The 17,683-nt window shown below is 42.8% G+C and overlaps 1 protein-coding gene across 2 annotated transcripts in view; it reads right to left on the reverse strand.

The window, feature by feature from the left end:
- Positions 1-17,439, reverse strand: part of ARHGAP25 (Rho GTPase activating protein 25) — a 109,346-nt gene extending 91,907 nt beyond the window's left edge. Inside the window, exons 1-2 of one of the 2 annotated variants that reach the window (XM_082426013.1) lie at positions 9,810-17,439; positions 718-9,164 (exon numbers count right to left, since the gene is read on the reverse strand). The gene's annotated coding sequence lies outside the window, so the exon portion shown is untranslated. The remainder of the gene's footprint in view (positions 1-717; positions 9,165-9,809) is intronic. The other variant, XM_082426014.1, reaches the window with a different exon arrangement.
- Positions 17,440-17,683: the final 244 nt, after the last annotated feature.

Raw genomic sequence — 17,683 nt, forward strand, 5'->3', positions numbered from 1 at the left:
GGTGGAATGTTCATGAACAAGCTGACTTTGTTTCTGCCCCCATTCAACTTACAGTCTGTTGAGAGAGAATAGTTAAGTCAACAATTAAATACTATACGAGAAGGGTATGTTGGGGGCAGTTTGGGGAGTATGGGACTTTATCTTGGAGGGACCTAACTGGGACTTGGGATTGTGAGGGAAGGCTTTCTGAAGGAAGTGTCTTTTATATTAAGGCTTCATGAATGAGTTAGGGAAGCAAAAGTGTTGCAGAAGTTTTCCATACGAAACAAACAGCATGCAATAGGCACAGAGATAGGAAAGAACTCATCAGGTTGCTCCTGAAAAGGATGAAAGGGGAGGGATGGAGGAGAGACAAAGCTGGAGAGGGAGACCAGGGCTGGATCGTGGTGGATCCCTGGGAAGAGTTTTGACTTTACACTGGAGGAAACAGAAGCTTCTGGGGAGTTTTTATTAGGGTAAGGATGCGGAGGCTGTGGCAGGAATCCAGGTGAGAGTGAGAGCGGGGGAGACGTCAATGGCAGTGTTCAGGGAAAGAAGGGAAAACAAGGCAAAAGCCATCCAGGTGGTAGGATTGATGGCCCCGGGGAGTTTCTATGGGAGAAAAAAGATGCCCACGGTCCTGGCCCCAGTCCCTGCAGAGATGGAGGCTCCAATCACAGAGATGGGGAGTGGACAGAAAGAGTGAGGGTTACTAATGAGGAGGGAGAGTCAAGGTACCTCAAGGAGAAGATGGTGGGCTCTGTCAGTCCAGGGGAGGTTGCATTTAGAGAGCTACGGGATACTCAGTGCAGATGTCCTGCAGCTGTGGGAGCCCAGAGCTCACGTCCATTCGTCCCCTCATTCACTCCATAAACGTTTATCCAGGACTGTGCTGGATGGATGCTGAGTAAACAGGATGATTAAGAACCTGGCCTAATCCTCAAATGACTCAGGAGAGAGAAGTGTAAACATAACGGCAGTGCCATTGGAGACAAAAAAAAAAATAGTGTACGCACGGGGTAGGGTGGAACAGGAAATGTGAGCTCTGCTTGGGTGGCCAGGCAAGGCTTCCCAGGAAAGGTGACCCAGGAGAGGGCAGGCAGGCAGGAAGCATGGTGAGGGAGAAGGAGGAAGGTGTTCCAGGCTGATGAAATAGCAGAGAGCTGCTACAACACCAAACCCACTTAGGGAAAAACTAGGAATGGTATACGGCTACGGGGTAAGGCTGGAGGAGGGGGAGACAGACAGATGGGCCGAGGGGGCAGGGCCGCTGGGCCAGGGCCTCAGGCACTGGCTGAGGGCTAGGACTCCACTCTGAGGTGACAGTCATTGGAGGACTTCGTATACATTCCTTGTATTGTTATTTTTACCATGATAGAAATCTATGCAAGTTTTAAATATGCATAAAGAAAATAAAAATCACTGTTACCATTTAAGATGTAATGAAAAATTTTCTCATTCTAGGCCTCCTCTCTGGATGTAGTGTATGTCTATATGCTTTTTTAACTTTATTAAGAAATAATTGACAAATATAATTGTATATATTGAAAGTCTACAACATGATGAGTTGATATCCATATACAATGCAGATGTGTGATTACCAAGATTAAGATTATTTACACACCCATTACCTCATATAGTTAACATCGTTACTATTTGTGTGTGTGTGTGTGGTCACAATACTTACGATCTACTCTCAGCAACTTTCTTAATACCATATTATTAGCTACAGTCACCATGCTGCACGTTAGATATCGCATATCTGTATATATATTGTTTTAATTCAAAAATTACCATGCATGTTGTTTTATAAACTGCTATCATGCCTTGACAAAAAAATGAATAGTTATCTAACCTTAAGCATTTTCCTAAAACATCATTATTAATGGCCTCATAGTTTTTAATTATATAATGAGAGCCAAATTTATTCAACAAATCCGTGTACCACTGAGCATTTGAGAGATGCACAAAGTTTTATAATCATCTTATAGTTAAATATCTGGGGAAATCCATTCTTCCACTTTTTCCCTCACCCCCAGGTGAATTCTTAGAGGTGGAAATACTGTGAAAAAGGATATGAAAATGTTAAGACTTGACGTGTGTTTCCAAACTGTCTTACAGAAGGTTCTACCAGTTTATGTTCACATCAGTGATATATGAAGGGTCCAGTTCCTTCATGGCCTCGCTAAAAGTTGGCATTGTTTTTTTTTAAATCATTGCCAGTTATTCAAACAATTTTTTAATTAATAGTGAAACTCAAGTTACTTTTTAATGTGCTTACTGTCCATTTGTGGGGGTCAGATATGTCTAGGTATCTATGTGTCTGAGCGACCTTGCAAACGGAGGGTTATCTTATACCTTTATTTGTGACTTTCATCCCACTCGCTCTAGGATCTCCTTCAGAAACGCTGGTTAGCTGCCGGCTAGTTCTTCACTTGTAGCCTCTTTGCCTTTCATTTTGTCACCTCTGTTACTGTCCTCTGCATTTCGAGACAGTTTCTCATGTTTGTCCTTCATCTCACGGGTTTTGTTTTTTTAATGGCTTTATTGGGGTATAATTTATGTACCACACAATTCACTCATCTAAAGGGTAAAATTCAATGATTTTTTTACTATATTCATAGAGTTGTGCAACTGTCAACACAATTTTACAACACTATTGTCATCCCCCAAAGAAACCCCATACCCTTTAGCAGCCCCTTCCCACTTCCCCCACCCAACCCCAGGCAACCACTAATCTACTTTCTGTCTCTATATATTTGCCCATTCTGGACATTTCATATAAATGGAATCATATGATATGTGGTCTTTTCTGACTTGCTTCTTTCACATAGCGTAATGTTTTGAAGTTCATCCATTTTGTAGCATATAACAGAACTTTATTTCTTTTTATGGCCAAACCATATTCCATTGTATGTATGTAGCACATTTTGTTTATCTATTCATCAGATGTTGGACACTTGGCTTATTTCTACTTTTGGGGTATTATGAATAATGCTGCTGTGAACATTCATGTTCAAGGTTTTGTGTAGACATATGCTTTTGTTTCTCTTGGGTTTGTACCTAGCAGTGGAATTTCTGGATCATATGGTGACGCATGTTTAAACTCTTGAGGAACCACCAGAATGTTTTTCAAAGTGGCTGCACCACTTTATATTCTCACCAGCAATACAGGAGGGGTCCATTTTTTCCCCACATTATCCCCAAAACTTGTTATCATCTCTCTTTCCTCTTTGAGCCATCCTAGTGGGTATGGACTGGTATCTCATTGTGGTTTTGATTTGCATTTCCCTGATGGCCAGTGATGTTGAGTGTCTTTCCATGTGCTTATTGCCTGGTTTGGTTTTCCAAAGCATAAGTTCTGCTTCTTGAAACGTCCACAGATGTAGCACAGGGAACGTGCATTTCTATAAGATCGCATTCAGCTAAAACTTAAGCCTTCAGTTTTGGCTTTAACTCTACTGTTTTGTTTTGGTTCCTTTAAAACGTTCTTTAAGGGGAAGCTGATACACATTGTGCTGAATATCATTCCAAACTTTTGGCAGTATTTTTCCTATGTAATTCTGAAGTACCACTTTCCTCTACCCACTGCCTGGCAAATTTTTAAGTGATGCTGGGTGTGAAAACATAGTCGCATCTTACCGGTAGTGATCGGGTCTGCTGGAGAGAGTCCTTTGCCGCTGGATCTCTCCCTCTCCTTCTCCATCGCATGCTCCAAGTTGTGTTTGCCGCCATCATCTGCATCATCATGCCTAGTGTAGCTGTTATTTTCTGCAGGGATTTATAGCAGTGCCTGGGAGGAGATGGAAGGATGATACCCTAGCTACCTCACTGAGGAGCGTCAAAGAAATGTACAACAGAGAAGGGGAGTTCAGTTTTCTGGATTCTCCACAGTTTGTGTCTCTGAGTGAAGAACAGACTCGAGGAGAGACACGCTGTGGGTGTCCACCTTTGTCAGGAAGTCTCTGCCTATGAGACGATGTCGGGGAGGTTTCTCTGAATCCAGGTCCTTGTGTGATAGGACAGTGTCCTGTTGATCAGTAAAAGCTTCTCCTATGAGGACAGAGAGGAGCTTTGTTGCTAGTGCTGGCCCAGTGGTTTTGTTGTTGTTGTTCTTAATAGAATTAACTGTACATTGCGGTGGAGGGGGGTGGATAGAAACAAAGAGAAATCTTGAGCATCTTGGTGTCGGAGTTGAAACAAAAGAGGCTTTAATTTCACTGTCTGACAACAGCAAAATCGTGGGCTCTAGAGAGGTGTCTGAGGGTTGGCCTCCCTCCCACCTGTCTCCCACAGCCCCTGAAGAGTTGTTCAGTGAAAGGTTAAGGCGCTGCCCTTGGTGGTAGGTCCCTGAATCTAATGTCTTTCTCTCTCAGTAGTGAGTGTGGGGTGGCAGAGGAAAGGGGAGCAATGGGAGGCACCTGCCCTAAGCAGGCAACAGAGGTCTTTGTCCGTAGAGAATTGAAAAAATATAACAAAGCTGAAAGCCCTCAGTCTTCCTTTATTATTATCACCACACAGGGTAATTCTAAATAATGTCTGTGCTAAAACTACTGCTCCCCTTAGCTGGACCCTTCCACCCCCCACCTTGGTAGGCCCGACAACCCCTGTGGGTTATGATCTCACCTTGTCCATGTGAGAGCATCTCCTTGTTGTGAAACCCGCCCAGGGCTCGTGTATTTTGCTTGACTACACTGCCCACCTGCAAATATCAGCACCATCCCCCATCCTTCCCAATCCTTCCCACTCCAGCTCCCTGAGGATTTGAACCCCTATTCCAGCCCCCACCCTACTTTCCCCAGCGGTAGTCTATAATAACCCCCCTCATCTCATGAGCTTTCCAGGAAGCCTGGAATTTGAACCAGGTGAATTGGTTCAGAAAGCCTGCAGGACGCCATTCTAAAAAAAGCCTTGAACGACTGCATCTTAATGACTTTATCCTGACAATTCAGGTAGAGCACCTACATTTAAAAAAAAAAAAAAAAAAAACCCCACACTTTGTTCTTGAAGCAGTTTTAAGTTTACAGAAAAATTGAATGAGAAGTAGAGAGTTCCCACATACCACCACCCCACCCTCCAGCGCCCACACAGTTCCTCCTTTCCCCTTCTACTAGTGTTACTGAGTGCAAGCTCGTACGGCTCACTGCACAACAGGCCAAGAAATTGAGGGACGAGCTGGTGGGGCAAGGAATAGTGATTTTATTTGGAAAGCCAGCAGACCGAGAAGATGGTGGACTCATGTCCCAAAGAACCGTCTTACTTGAGTTAAGAGTTCTGGCTTCTTTTATACTGAAAGTGGAGGGGGTGTGGCTGGTTGCTGCAGATGTCTTGGTGTTGGAATCCTTTGTCCTTGCCTGTGTCCGTGTAGGTCTGGTCACCATGATCCTGTAAAACTCCAACATGACAATTTTTATTTTCTGTTCTGCAACTTTTTATCTCTACATAAATGGAAAAGAGTTACACAATGAAAAGTCAGAGCCTTGAGAATGGGCTATCCTGTATATTTCAGACTATAGGCAACATTCTTTTACCAAAGGTGCAGAGCCAGCATGACAAAGCACAGGCAACAGAGCGCCAGGATTAGAGCTAAAGGAACAGATCCAATATGGAGTCAGGTTTGTTCTTCTCTGTTACATTAGCATCTTGCATTAGGGTGGTACTTTTGATAGAATTGATGAGCCAATATTGATACATTTTTATTAACTAAAGTCCATGGTTCGCATTAGGATTCACTCTTTGTGTTGTGCATTCTACAGGTTTGATAATTGTTTGATGACATGTATCCATCATCATGGTATTATACAGAATGGTTTTACTGCCCTAAAGTTCCCCTGTTCAGAGCACCCACTTTTGTGACACCCTCCTGTCTTGTTCACGCAGAATATTTTTTGTTTGTTTGTTTGTTTTTTGTTTGTTTGTTTTTAACAGAGTATTTTTTTCATTGCCATGATTTTAGAATCAAGAGATTCCTAAAGGAATCTGAGTTTCTGAAACAGCCAGCGATTCAGCCACATGCACCAGCATGTCCACAAGATCACGGTCAGCAGAATCTCGGCAGAGGCTGACCCTCTTCAGACAGGTCAGCTGTGCCAAGACCCTTCTCCTCCAGAGAGGCAGGGTCAGGTGCCATTTATAGTCACACTTGGACTGTTGTTTTCCTTAGAATAGATTTGAGAAGAAAAGTATGACACTTTGTACTCGTCTCATTCAAAAGTGAGGGGAATAAAGGTAGTCTGGGAAGGTCAAGACGTTTGGGAGAAAACACATTTCTTTGTGGACACGAGTGAGCTAGTTTCATGTGCTTGTATTCCCTGCCTGGCTCCTTTTGGCGCTGGAATGTGGGCCCCATATTGGGGGTGCAGTCGACCAGCAACTGTACTTTTAGTTACTACTCAACTGTGCAGGGTTAAAGGCCGCACCTTCAGGGATATGACTGATTTCACAGAATGTGTGTCCTGAAGTGTGGCATTTAGAGACATCAAGAGAAAGACCTTTTTCATATGGATTTTAATAGTCTACGTCTTTAAGAGAGTTGTATTTAAAAGGCACAAGTTCAGTGTTTTACTCCCTTTCCCTTGGCTATATGAGTAAAACAGGAAAAAAAAAAAAAATCCCAACTGGCAGAGGAAGAGACTCTACTCTCTGAACAATCTGTTTGGTCCAAGGGATGTGGTACCGGCATCTTGGCTCAGAGCCTTGTTCCTCCATGCCTGAGCCATGAGGTGGACATGCCCTGCTCGTTACTGATCTCACCTCTGCTAAGGCTCTAATGTTGATTCTGATGGCTGGTCACAGTTTGATAGTCTATTAACTTTTAGGTTTTCCAACTATCACATAGCCAAAAAAAAATTATATATACACTATGCTATATACAATTTTTATATATAGTATAGTATATAAAGCTATATATATACTATAATATATAGTATACTATAATATAGTATATTAGTATATATAGTATATAGTATATATATGATATATTATGATATATTATTATACTATTATAATAGTATATAGTATATATAATGATATATATTATATATCTATATATACTATACTATACAGTATCTATGATATATACCATAATATAATATATATTAATATAATATATATTATTGCAGCTAAGGCACCAACCCTCAGAACAGGAGGTCAGAGCAACTTGGAGCCTAACGTGGTCAAGCAGGCCATGTGAGCAAGGGATGGAGGGCTAGCTTCTCCCACCCCTCACTCATCCACTCTCAGGGGGCCAGGGGTCTCCCCATGTCAGAGGAGCCTGGGCCTCGTGATTGCCCCCCAGGGAGTCCCTCCGTGCCAGCATTTCTCAAGCACTCAGCTCACACCAGAGCCCAAAGATGGGTGGAAATGGTCAAGGTGCCAAGATTCAGTGCCTTTATTTCCCGTTGTCCTCGGAACCCAGTGCGAGGTAGGGATTCACTGATCCCTAGAGGGAGCCCTAGGGCAAGAAGGCAGCCCTCCTTGCCCTTCCTCCTCCTTGACCTTGACGGTGTTCTGATTGGTCATTCTCCTTTTCATACCTGCTCTAGGTTTTTATCTGCCCCTTCTTACCCTGTCCAACTATTACAAACTGCCATGAGAAGTTTCTCAATGAATGTAGTCCATTCCAATCATTTTTTGAAAAATGGCCCGTCCAGGCTTGGGGGTAGCCCACTGGCTTCCTGTTTCACAGCTGGCCCCACAGTAGGTCTACAGGCTTGGACAGACTGCCCAAGGAGCCCAGAGAGGGTAAGCCCACCACAATGCCCCTCAGTGGGCTGACAACCCCTCTTCCCTCGCTTTGGCTCCAATGAGCCTTCTTTGCTATTAACCAGCGACCACAGTGCTGTCACCTAGGTGGCCGCCTGCCAGCTCTCTGAAACCCAGATTTGTCCTCCTGGCCTTGAACACAAGCCCACTGCCCTGTGTAGGCCAACCAAGCCACGTGCAGAGAGAGACAGAACTCACGCGCACATGCCCAGATTCTCCGGAGACTCTGCCGAGCCTGGCTTCCCCTTTCAAGCTTTCCGTATTTCCCCCCATGGTTTAAGAATTAGAAAACCCTCCGTTTCTCGTCTAATAACCATCCTGCTTTAGGTGATGGGTTATCATGGCAGATTTGACCCACTTTCCCTTTCTGAGCTTCCTCTACCTTTTGTCCCTTCTTTCCTGGGTGGAGCCCTGTGGGTTGCACCCATCCTGCCTGGGATCTTACAGGGCAGGCTGAGTCGGGTGCTACCGGTGGTCTCGGCAGGGCTGTTCAACTTTGCATCTGGGGTCTCCTCCGTTCCCCACATGGGTATATAAACTTATTCACTGTGAGTCCGGTTCAAGACTGGGCTGGGTGTAGGGAGAGGGGGGAGGGGCAGAAAAGGGTAGGGGGAGCGGGAGGTGCAAACCATTGGGTGTAAGACAGGCTCAAGGCTGTATTGCACAACATGGGGAATAGAGCCAATATTTTGTAATTAACTGTAAAAGGAAAGTAACCTTTAAAACTTGTATTTAAAAATTTAAATTAAAAAAGACTGTGCCAGGTGTGTCTGCCCTCTTGATAGGCCACTCTCGATACCTGTTCTTCCCAAAAAAGTTCTGCATTCACCCTTTACTGCCTGTCACTGGCCTTACTCCAGTGCACAGAGATTCCATCAAGAGATTCTGGTGGCTCGGGCCTTAGGAAGCCCAGTTCTCTTTCCCCAGAGGCCCGACAGTATATTCATAGAGTAACTGCTCCATCCTGGGGAAGAATCTTTGGTCCCATCCTTCCCCTAGTCTTTCACGATCATGAGGAGAAGCCAAAGGATGGAAGGCGGCAGCCTCATGTCTCAGTTCCACCAGGTGAGGATTCCACCACACATGGCTGCCAGACCACCAGCCCTCCTTAGGGTTCGTGACCTGCCCTCTCAGGGATTTTAGTGGCCCACAGACATCATGGTCACCCTGATTACTGCTCTCCCCTGACCCGCTAGCACCCTTGGGGTAGGGGAGACATCTTCCACCCTGCAGGACCCTGTCGAGCCCTTCTGCACGCCTAGTTGAGCAGCATTTACCCGCTATCAGCACTCTCTACCAGACGAAGCACTGGCGCCATCACTTGTGGAGGTTGGGACCACGGGCAGGAAGGTCAGCCGCTACTGAGGGTCTCCCTTTTCTGGGCTACGAGTGCGGGGTTATGCTCTATGGGAGGTCCACTTCTGGAAAAAAAACCACCAATAAAACACTTGGAATGAAAAACCCCAACAAGCCTTTGGGTACAGCAACCACTAGAGTGAGTCCACAGAACCCAGAGGCCTGTGGGATCCCTGCTCACACGCAGCACAGTGAGGGAACAGCCACCAAGGACCAGGAGGGCCAACTAGGAATCTCTCAAAGAAATGCACCACTGGTCAGCTAAGTGAGCAGGCCTCAATCCCCAGGGGTCTGGCCACAACTAGCAGATGAATTTCCCAGGCTCCCTGCTCCCGAATAGGGGGCTTCACATTTGCCAACCTCTCCCAAATGGATGGCCACACACTGTTGGATGATAAATGACCTCCTTTATCGTGTGCTGGGAATCTCTGACTATAGGAACTCCATTTATGACCACTGCCTCCCAGTGGGCCCAGCATCATGGAATCTGCCGGCTATTCCACCCTCCTCACTATCTGTAGCCATGGGGCTAAGTGAGCACAGAAACGGCCAGCTCAAGAGCCAGACGCAGCCACTGTCACACTTGCCCCGTAAGGAGAGGGAGCAAAGAGGAGGTGGTGTCCCTCTGCTGCAGCACAGAACCACATGCATCCAGCTGAACCCAGGCCAAGTTCACTCCCCCCAGCTTGGAGAGTGGGGAAATGACACACCTCTTCATCACCTGCCCGAGGGCATCCACACCTAGTGGCACTGGCTCCTGTTTGCCCGGAATCCTTGGCTCAGGGCTTCATGAAGCTGTCCTTGAGGGCTCATAAGCCCATCAGGACTGTGGAAAGGTCGGGGGGTCAGGAGCCTGAGCTGGAGTGAGAAGCTCAATGGGGAGCAGGGGCCCTAGAGCCAGACTCCCGGGTTTGAATCCTCCTTGCTCAGCTGTCTATCTGTGTGACTGTGACCATGTCAATGAACCTCTCCTAGCTTTACTTCTCCCGTATGCAAAATGAAGGTAATTATACTTATCTCATAGAGCTGATGAGACCATCAGATGAGATCATACATCAAAAACACTCAAGATAGTGCCTGCCATGTAGTTCTTAATAAAGGTTAGAGAAGAATTTAATTTCCACTGGTGAAATTATGTGACCTAAAGAGTCCGTAAAGCTCCATTTCATGTGATGTAATAAGAAAGTAAGCTGATAGTTAACAAAACAACATGTGCGGTGTCGGCTCTAACTTGGGGAATAGGAGGGACCTGCCTTGTTTAAACGGCCTATGAGACTGCAAAGCCAACTTGGGCCAGTTGGGGAGGGGTGTGGACAAGAGTGAGGGTAAGGGGGCTGTCTGTCCACATAACACTGCAAGGCTGAGATGCTGAGGGTGGTGACTAATTCTGGACCACAAACCAGTAGTGTAGTTTCAAGAGCCCTCCTTGCCCACCCAGCAGCCCAGCACGTGGGCAAACAATGACACACCCAATTTTATCAGCTTGAACACGTTAGAGGAAGGAAGTGGTGCTGTGGGGAGGGGTAGAGTTCTAATCCTGACACGGAGACAAGAGAAAGGGATTCAAGTTGCAGAAAGGTAAATGTGTAGTCTCCTGTGTACCTGGAGCTTTGCCACCGAGAGGAAATCTAATCCAACAATCCGGGAACTGTACTGTTAAGCCCATCTTGGACTGCTCCGTCAGCCAGCTTCTAGTCTCCTGAGATCACGAGATGCTCAGCAGGGCGCTGCCAGAACAGGAAGTGACAAGGGCAGCTGATTTCATCAGTGATATGAAACCCACGGTTCCCGTTGAGTAATTACACACAGAACAGACAGACCCCGCTGGGGCAAGGGAAGAGTTAATGCGAGCGGGTAACTTCATTTTAACTCCACACATCGACAAAGAGAACACTTTGACTTTCAGTCAAACTCATTTTCTCCTCATGTTTTTCATCACAAACTTGGATGACTCATCCCATTTTACAGATAAGAAAACTGAGGCATGGACTGGAGAGGTAACTTGTTTAAGGGTCAGGTCAGAGATCTATATTTTGTCCATGAGTTGTTGCAAACCTTAATAGTCCAAAAACATACAATATAATCCTTAAAGTATAAAATTCAAAATAAAGCAAGGAATTCATTTCTTTTTTTTCAATTTTAATTTTATTTATTTTTTAAATTTTTTATTGAAATACAGTTGATTAACAAAGTTGTGTTAATTTCAGGTGTACAGCAAAGTGATTCAGTTATGCATATATATATATATATATATATATATATATATATATATATATATATATATATATATATATTACATTCTCTTCCCTTATAGGTTATTATAAGATTTTGAGTATAGTTCCCTACGCTCTACAGTAGGTCCTTGTTGGTTATTTTATATATAGGAATTCATTTCTGCCTGTTAGTTCTGATGGTAAAAAGAGGAGTTTGGTAAAAAGTCTAAGTTTTGGCCAGTTCTATAAAAGGAGTCGACACACTTTATATGTTATTTCAAAAAAAGCTTTGTTTATGAAATTAAGTAGCCAGCGCAAATGAAAACTTGGACACATTTTGAAACATCACTCTTCTGGAGAGTTGGTAAGAAAGTTGTCACCAAGGAGTTTCATGTGTGGTTCCAGACACATGGGCAGGAAAAAAGAATGAAGACTTTAACCCACAATAAGACCTTGGAGCCTGGGGATGTCTTAAAATGTTTCTGCATTCGGTCTGAGAGCACAGCTGGATTTCTCTAAAAGCTTATTTCAGGTTTGAAAGATAATATTGCTCAGAGAAGAGCCTAGTAGGATCACCTTCAAATATTCCAGAACATCTGGTGTGGAGCAGGGGTAACCTACACATTTTAGAGTCACATAGATTTCACCCACCTTTGCTAAAGGACGTTTGAATCTGGGAGGTGGGGAAATCCTGAAAGCAGACTGTGGTCCTTGAACTTGCCCTTTTAGATGATCCCAACAGCAAGGTGATTATGGCCACATATTGAGAGGAATTTGATCTCTGCCCATAGCACAGCTTCCAGAGCAAGTGTAAGAGCCATTTTTTACTTACACAAACAAACAAAAAAACCCTGAAATGTCTCCACGTCTGCCACCTCTGTTCTGTCCCAGGTTCATTCCTCCGCTCCCACAAAAGTTTGAGCCACAGTTTACCGTGGAAGCTCATTAGAGTGGCATCTCCCAAGCCACCTCCTGCCAAGGGACAGCATTTCTGTCTGACTCCTGCAATTTTAACCATGGGACCTTTCCTGTCTAGGTGTGTGATTTCTAGAAACGGGCCTTGATCACTCAGCTGATAGCGCACAGGAAGCCTCTCAGGGTTTTCACCAAAACGATCACTTTGGTCTTTGAATAACTTGTAGAACTTCCTTCTCAAAATAAGCATGGGCTTTAGATCAGTGGGCATAACAGGCAACTGGACAACCCTGGACTGTCCGACGTCGCTCATGCTGAGTTAATTAGCCGGGTGTCAAGGAGTGCTCAGTGGGCCTGGACTCATGAGGATCTGGGTGCCAATCTCTGCTCTGTGTCACTGTGATGTCTGAAGCCCAGGCTTATCATCTACAAGGACCAGATGATCATAGCTACTGTGGGCTATTCTTGTGAGGATTAGGTTTCACGTATGTAAAATACCAGGACATGGCAAGTATTGTTAAATAGTAATGATAATAATGCTAACTTTCCCTAAAACAATATCTGACAAGGATGTGGAAGGCTGAATAATGGCCATCCCAAAGATGTCCACATCCTAATCCCCAGAATCTGAGAATGTGTAGAAGGACTTTGCAGATGCGATTAACAGAAGGATCTTGAGATGGGAACACGCTCCTGAACTATCCAGGTGGGCCCAGTGTAATCATAAGGGGCCTTTTAACAAGGAGGCAGGGGGAGATTATGTGAATATGGAAGCAGAGGTCGGAATGAGGTGAGAAACGGGCCACGGACCAAGGAATGCAGATGACCTCTAGAAGCTGGAAAAGGTGAGGAGAGAAGTCCTCCCTAAGAGCCCTCAGAGCAAACTAGCCCTGCTGACACCTTGACTTTAGCCCATTAAGACCAGTTTGGGGGTTCTGACCTCCAGTATTATCAGAGAATGAATCTGGGTTGCTTTAAGCCACTGGGTTTCTGGTAATTTGTTGTAATAGCAGGCAAAAACTCATACAAAGATTCTAAAACTGATTTTCTTGGGTGGTTCATAGGCTGGCTCCGGGGCCAAATTCCAACAAAACAGTCTTTCCCGTTTTTTCAGAGCAAGGTTTGACATATTCATGACATACCTATTTCAGTGTGTAGAGTGGGAAGAACAGAGGACTTAAAGCAGACCCTGGAGCAATTATTCTCAGAACATCCTATGATTTTGAATTACTAGAGTTCATGCTAAAATGAACATTCTGACTCAGGAGGTTTGTTGTGAGGCCTGAGACACTGCATTCCTAACACGTTTCAGATGATGTAACACTGCTGGTCCCCAGATCACACTTTGAGTAGCCAGGCTCTAGAGGACCAATTCGAAGGGAACACACATTTTTTAAAATTGAAGTATAGCTGATTTACAATATTGTGTTAGTTTCAAGTGTACAATAGTAAAGTGATTCAGTTATATATATATTTTTTTCATATTTTTTTTGCATGATAGGTTATTACAAGATGTTGAATATACAGTTCCCTGTGCTATACAGTATTTCCTTGTTGCTTACCTATCTTATACATAGTAATTTGTATCTGTTAATCCCATACTCCTAATTTATCCCTCCCCTGCCCTTTCCTCTTTGATAACCATAAATTTGTTTTCTATGTCTGTGAGTCTACTCCTGTTTTGTATATAGATTCATTTGTATTATATTTAGATCACATATAGGTGATATCATATAATATTTGTCTTTCTCTGTCTGACTTACTTCACTAAGTATAATATCTGTAGGTCCATCCATGTTGCTGCAAATGGCATTATTTCATTCTTTTTTAGGGCTGAGTAAGATCACATTACATATATATATATATATGTATATATATATGATATGTATATCACATCTTCTAAAGCCAATTGTCTGTTGATGGGCACTTGGGTTGCTTCCATGTCTCAGCTATTATAAATAGTGCTCTGTGAACATTGGTGTGGGTATATCTTTTCAAATTAGAGTTTTTTTCTTTTCCAGATATACACCCAGGAGTGGAATTGCTGGGTCATATGGTAGTTCTATTTTTAATTTTTTAAGGAACCTCCATACTGCTTTCCATAGTGGCTACACAAATTTACATTTCTACCAACAGTGTGGGAGGGTGAGGGAACACATTTGCTTGGCACACAAAAGGCTCCATTAATGGACCTGCCCTTAACCACTTTGCCAACTCTGTCCAGTACTCTGTAAAACTTGACAAGGCCCACTGAGTGCCCAGGGCTGGTCATGAATCATTCAATTCCACTCCTACCAAGTATATTATACATATAAACTCAGTTGGATCTGTTCCCAAGTGAGTGTGTCCCAAGGTAATACAAGCTGTACTTACTATTCTAATTATAGGATGAAGTTGATTACCTAAACTAATGAAATATGAGTTTCTGCAAAGAAAAAAGTTTCATAACTCTTTCTATGAAAATCAAGTTACTAGCTTTGGAAAGAGAGAGTAAATGCATAACACTATAAAATATGTCAAATCACATGTGGGTAAATGCAAGGGAGAATCATAAAAATGTCTACACTTAGAATGCTTTAAAATATGCCTTTAAATTTTCACTCCCATTTTAAAGAAACCAAAACTTTCCTGCCAGTACACTACAGATAAGACTTAGGCAAGCAAAGCTATAGGGATATGCATCTAATTTTTCTTTTTTTTAATATCTTTATTGGAGTATAATTGCTTTACAATGTTGTGTTAGTTTCGGCTGTATAACAAAGTGAATCAGCTATACGTATACATATATCCCCATATCCCATTCTACTTGCGTCTCCCTCCCACCCTCCCTATTCCATCCCTCTAAGTGGTCACAAAGCACCGAGCTGATTTCCCTGTGCTATGTGGCTGCTTCCCACTAGCTATCTATTTTACATTTGGTAGTGTATACATGTCAATGCCACTCTCTCACTTCGTCCCAGCTTACCCTTCCCCCTCCCCGTGTCCTCACGTCTACTCTCTACATTTGCGTCTTTATTCCTATCTTGCCCCTATGTTCTTCAGAACCATTTTTTTTTCTTTTAGATTCAATATATATGTGTTAGCATATGGTATTTGTTTTTCTCTTTCTGACTTACTTCACTCTGTATGACAGATTCTAGGTCCATCGACCTCACTACAAATAACTCAATTTCATTTCTTTTTATGGCTGAGTAATATTCCATTGTATATATGTGCCACATCTTCTTTATCCATTCATCTGTCGATGGACACTTAGGTTGCTTCCATGTCCTGGCTATTGTAAATACTGCTGCAGTGAACATTGTGGTACATGACTCTTTTTGAATTATGGTTTTCTCAGGGTGTATGCCCAGGAGTGGGATTGCTGGATCACATGGTAGTTCTATTTTTAGTTTTTAAGGAACCTCCATACCGTTCTCCATAGTGGCTGTATCAATCTACATTCCTACCAACAGTGCAAGAGAGTTCCCTTTTCTCCACACCCTCTCCAGCATTTATTGTTTGTAGATTTTTTGATGATGGCCATTCTGACTGGTGTGAGGTGAAACCTCAGTGTAGTTCTGATTTGCATTTCTCTAATGATTAGTGATGTTGAGCATCCTTTCATGTGTTTGTTGGCAATCTGTATATCTTCTTTGGAGAAATGTTTATCTAGGTCTCCTGCTTATTTTTGGATTGGGTTTTTGTTTATTTGATATTGTGCTGCATGAGCTGCTTGTATATTTTGGAGATTAATCCTTTGTCAGTTGCTTCATTTGCAAATATTTGCTCCCATTCTGAGGGTTGTCTTTCACCTTGTTTATGGTTTCCTTTGCAAAAGCTTTGAAGTTTCACTAGGTCCCATTTGCTTATTTTTGTTTTTATTTCCATTTCTCTAGGAGGTGGGTCAAAAAGGAACTTGCTGTGATTTATGTCATAGAATGTTCTGCCTATGTTTTCCTCTAAGAGTTTTATAGTGTCTGGCCTTACATTTAGGTCTTTAATCCAATTTGAGTTTATTTTTGTGCATGGTGTTAGGAATTGTTCTAATTTCATGCTTTTACATTTAGCTGTCCAGTTTTCCCAGCACCACTTATTGAAAAGGCTGTCTTTTCTCCATTGTATATTCTTGCCTCCTTTATCAAAGATAAGGTGACCATATGTGCGTGGGTTTACCTCTGGGTTTTCTATCCTATTCCATTGATCTATATTTCTGTTTTTGTGCCAGTACCATACTGTCTTGATTACTGTAGCTCTGTAGTATAGTCTGAAGTCAGGGAGCCTGCTTCCTCCAGCTCCGTTTTTCTTTCACAAGATTTCTTTGGCTCGTTGGGGTCTTTTGTGTTTCCATACAAATTGTGAAATGGTTTGTTCTAGTTCTGTGAAAAATGCCATTGGCAATTTGATAGGGATTGCATTGAATCTGTAGATTGCTTTGGGTAGTATGGTCATTTTCACAACGTTGATTCTTCCAATCCAAGAACATGGTATATCTCTCCATCTGTTTGTATCATTTTTAATTTCTTTCATCAATGTCTTATAGTTTTCTGCATACAGGTTTTTTGCCTCCTTAGGTAGGTTTATTCCTAGGTATTTTATTCTTTTTTTTGCAATGGTAAATGGGAGTGTTTCCTTAATTTCTCTTTCAGATTTTTCATCATTAGTGTGTAGGAAGGCAAGAGATTTCTGTGCATTAATTTTGTATCCTGCTACTTTACCAAATTCATTAATTAGCTCTAGTAGTTTTCTGGTAGCATCTTTAGGATTCTCTATGTATAGTGTCATGTCATCTGCAAACAGTGACAGTTTTACTTCTTATTTTCCAATTTGGATTCCTTTTATTTCTTTCTCTTTTCTGATTGCTGTGGCTAAAACTTCCAAAACTATGTTAAATAATAGCGGTGAGCGTGGGCAACATTGTCTTGTTCCTGATCTTAGTGGAAATGGTTTCAGTTTTTCACCATGGAGAATGATGTTGGCTGCGAGTTTGTCATATATGGCCTTTATTATGTTGAGGTAAGCTCCCTCTATGCCTATTTTCTGGAGGATTTTTATCATAAATGGGTGTTGAATTTTGTCAAAAGCTTTCTCTGCATCTATTGAGAAGATCATATGGTTTTTATCCTTCAGTTTGTTAATATGGTGTATCACGTTGATTGATTTGCGTATATTGAAGAATCCTTGCATTCCTGGGATAAACCCCACTTGATCATGGTGTATGAGCCTTTTAAAGTGTTGTTGGATTCTGTTTGCTAGTATTTTGTTGAGGATTTTTTCATCAATGTTCATCAGTGATATTGGCCTGTAGTATTCTTTTTTTTGTGATATCTTTTTCTGGTTTTGGTAGCAGCGTGATGGTGGCCTCGTAGAATGAGTTTGGGAGTGTTCCTCCCTCTGCTATATTTTGGAAGAGTTTGAGAAGGATAGGTGTTAGCTCTTCTCTAAATGTTTGATAGAATTTGACTGTGAAGCCATCT

Source organism: Balaenoptera physalus, assembly GCF_965194825.1.
Source record: "Balaenoptera physalus genome assembly, chromosome: 15".
Classification (NCBI taxonomy): domain Eukaryota; kingdom Metazoa; phylum Chordata; class Mammalia; order Artiodactyla; family Balaenopteridae; genus Balaenoptera; species Balaenoptera physalus.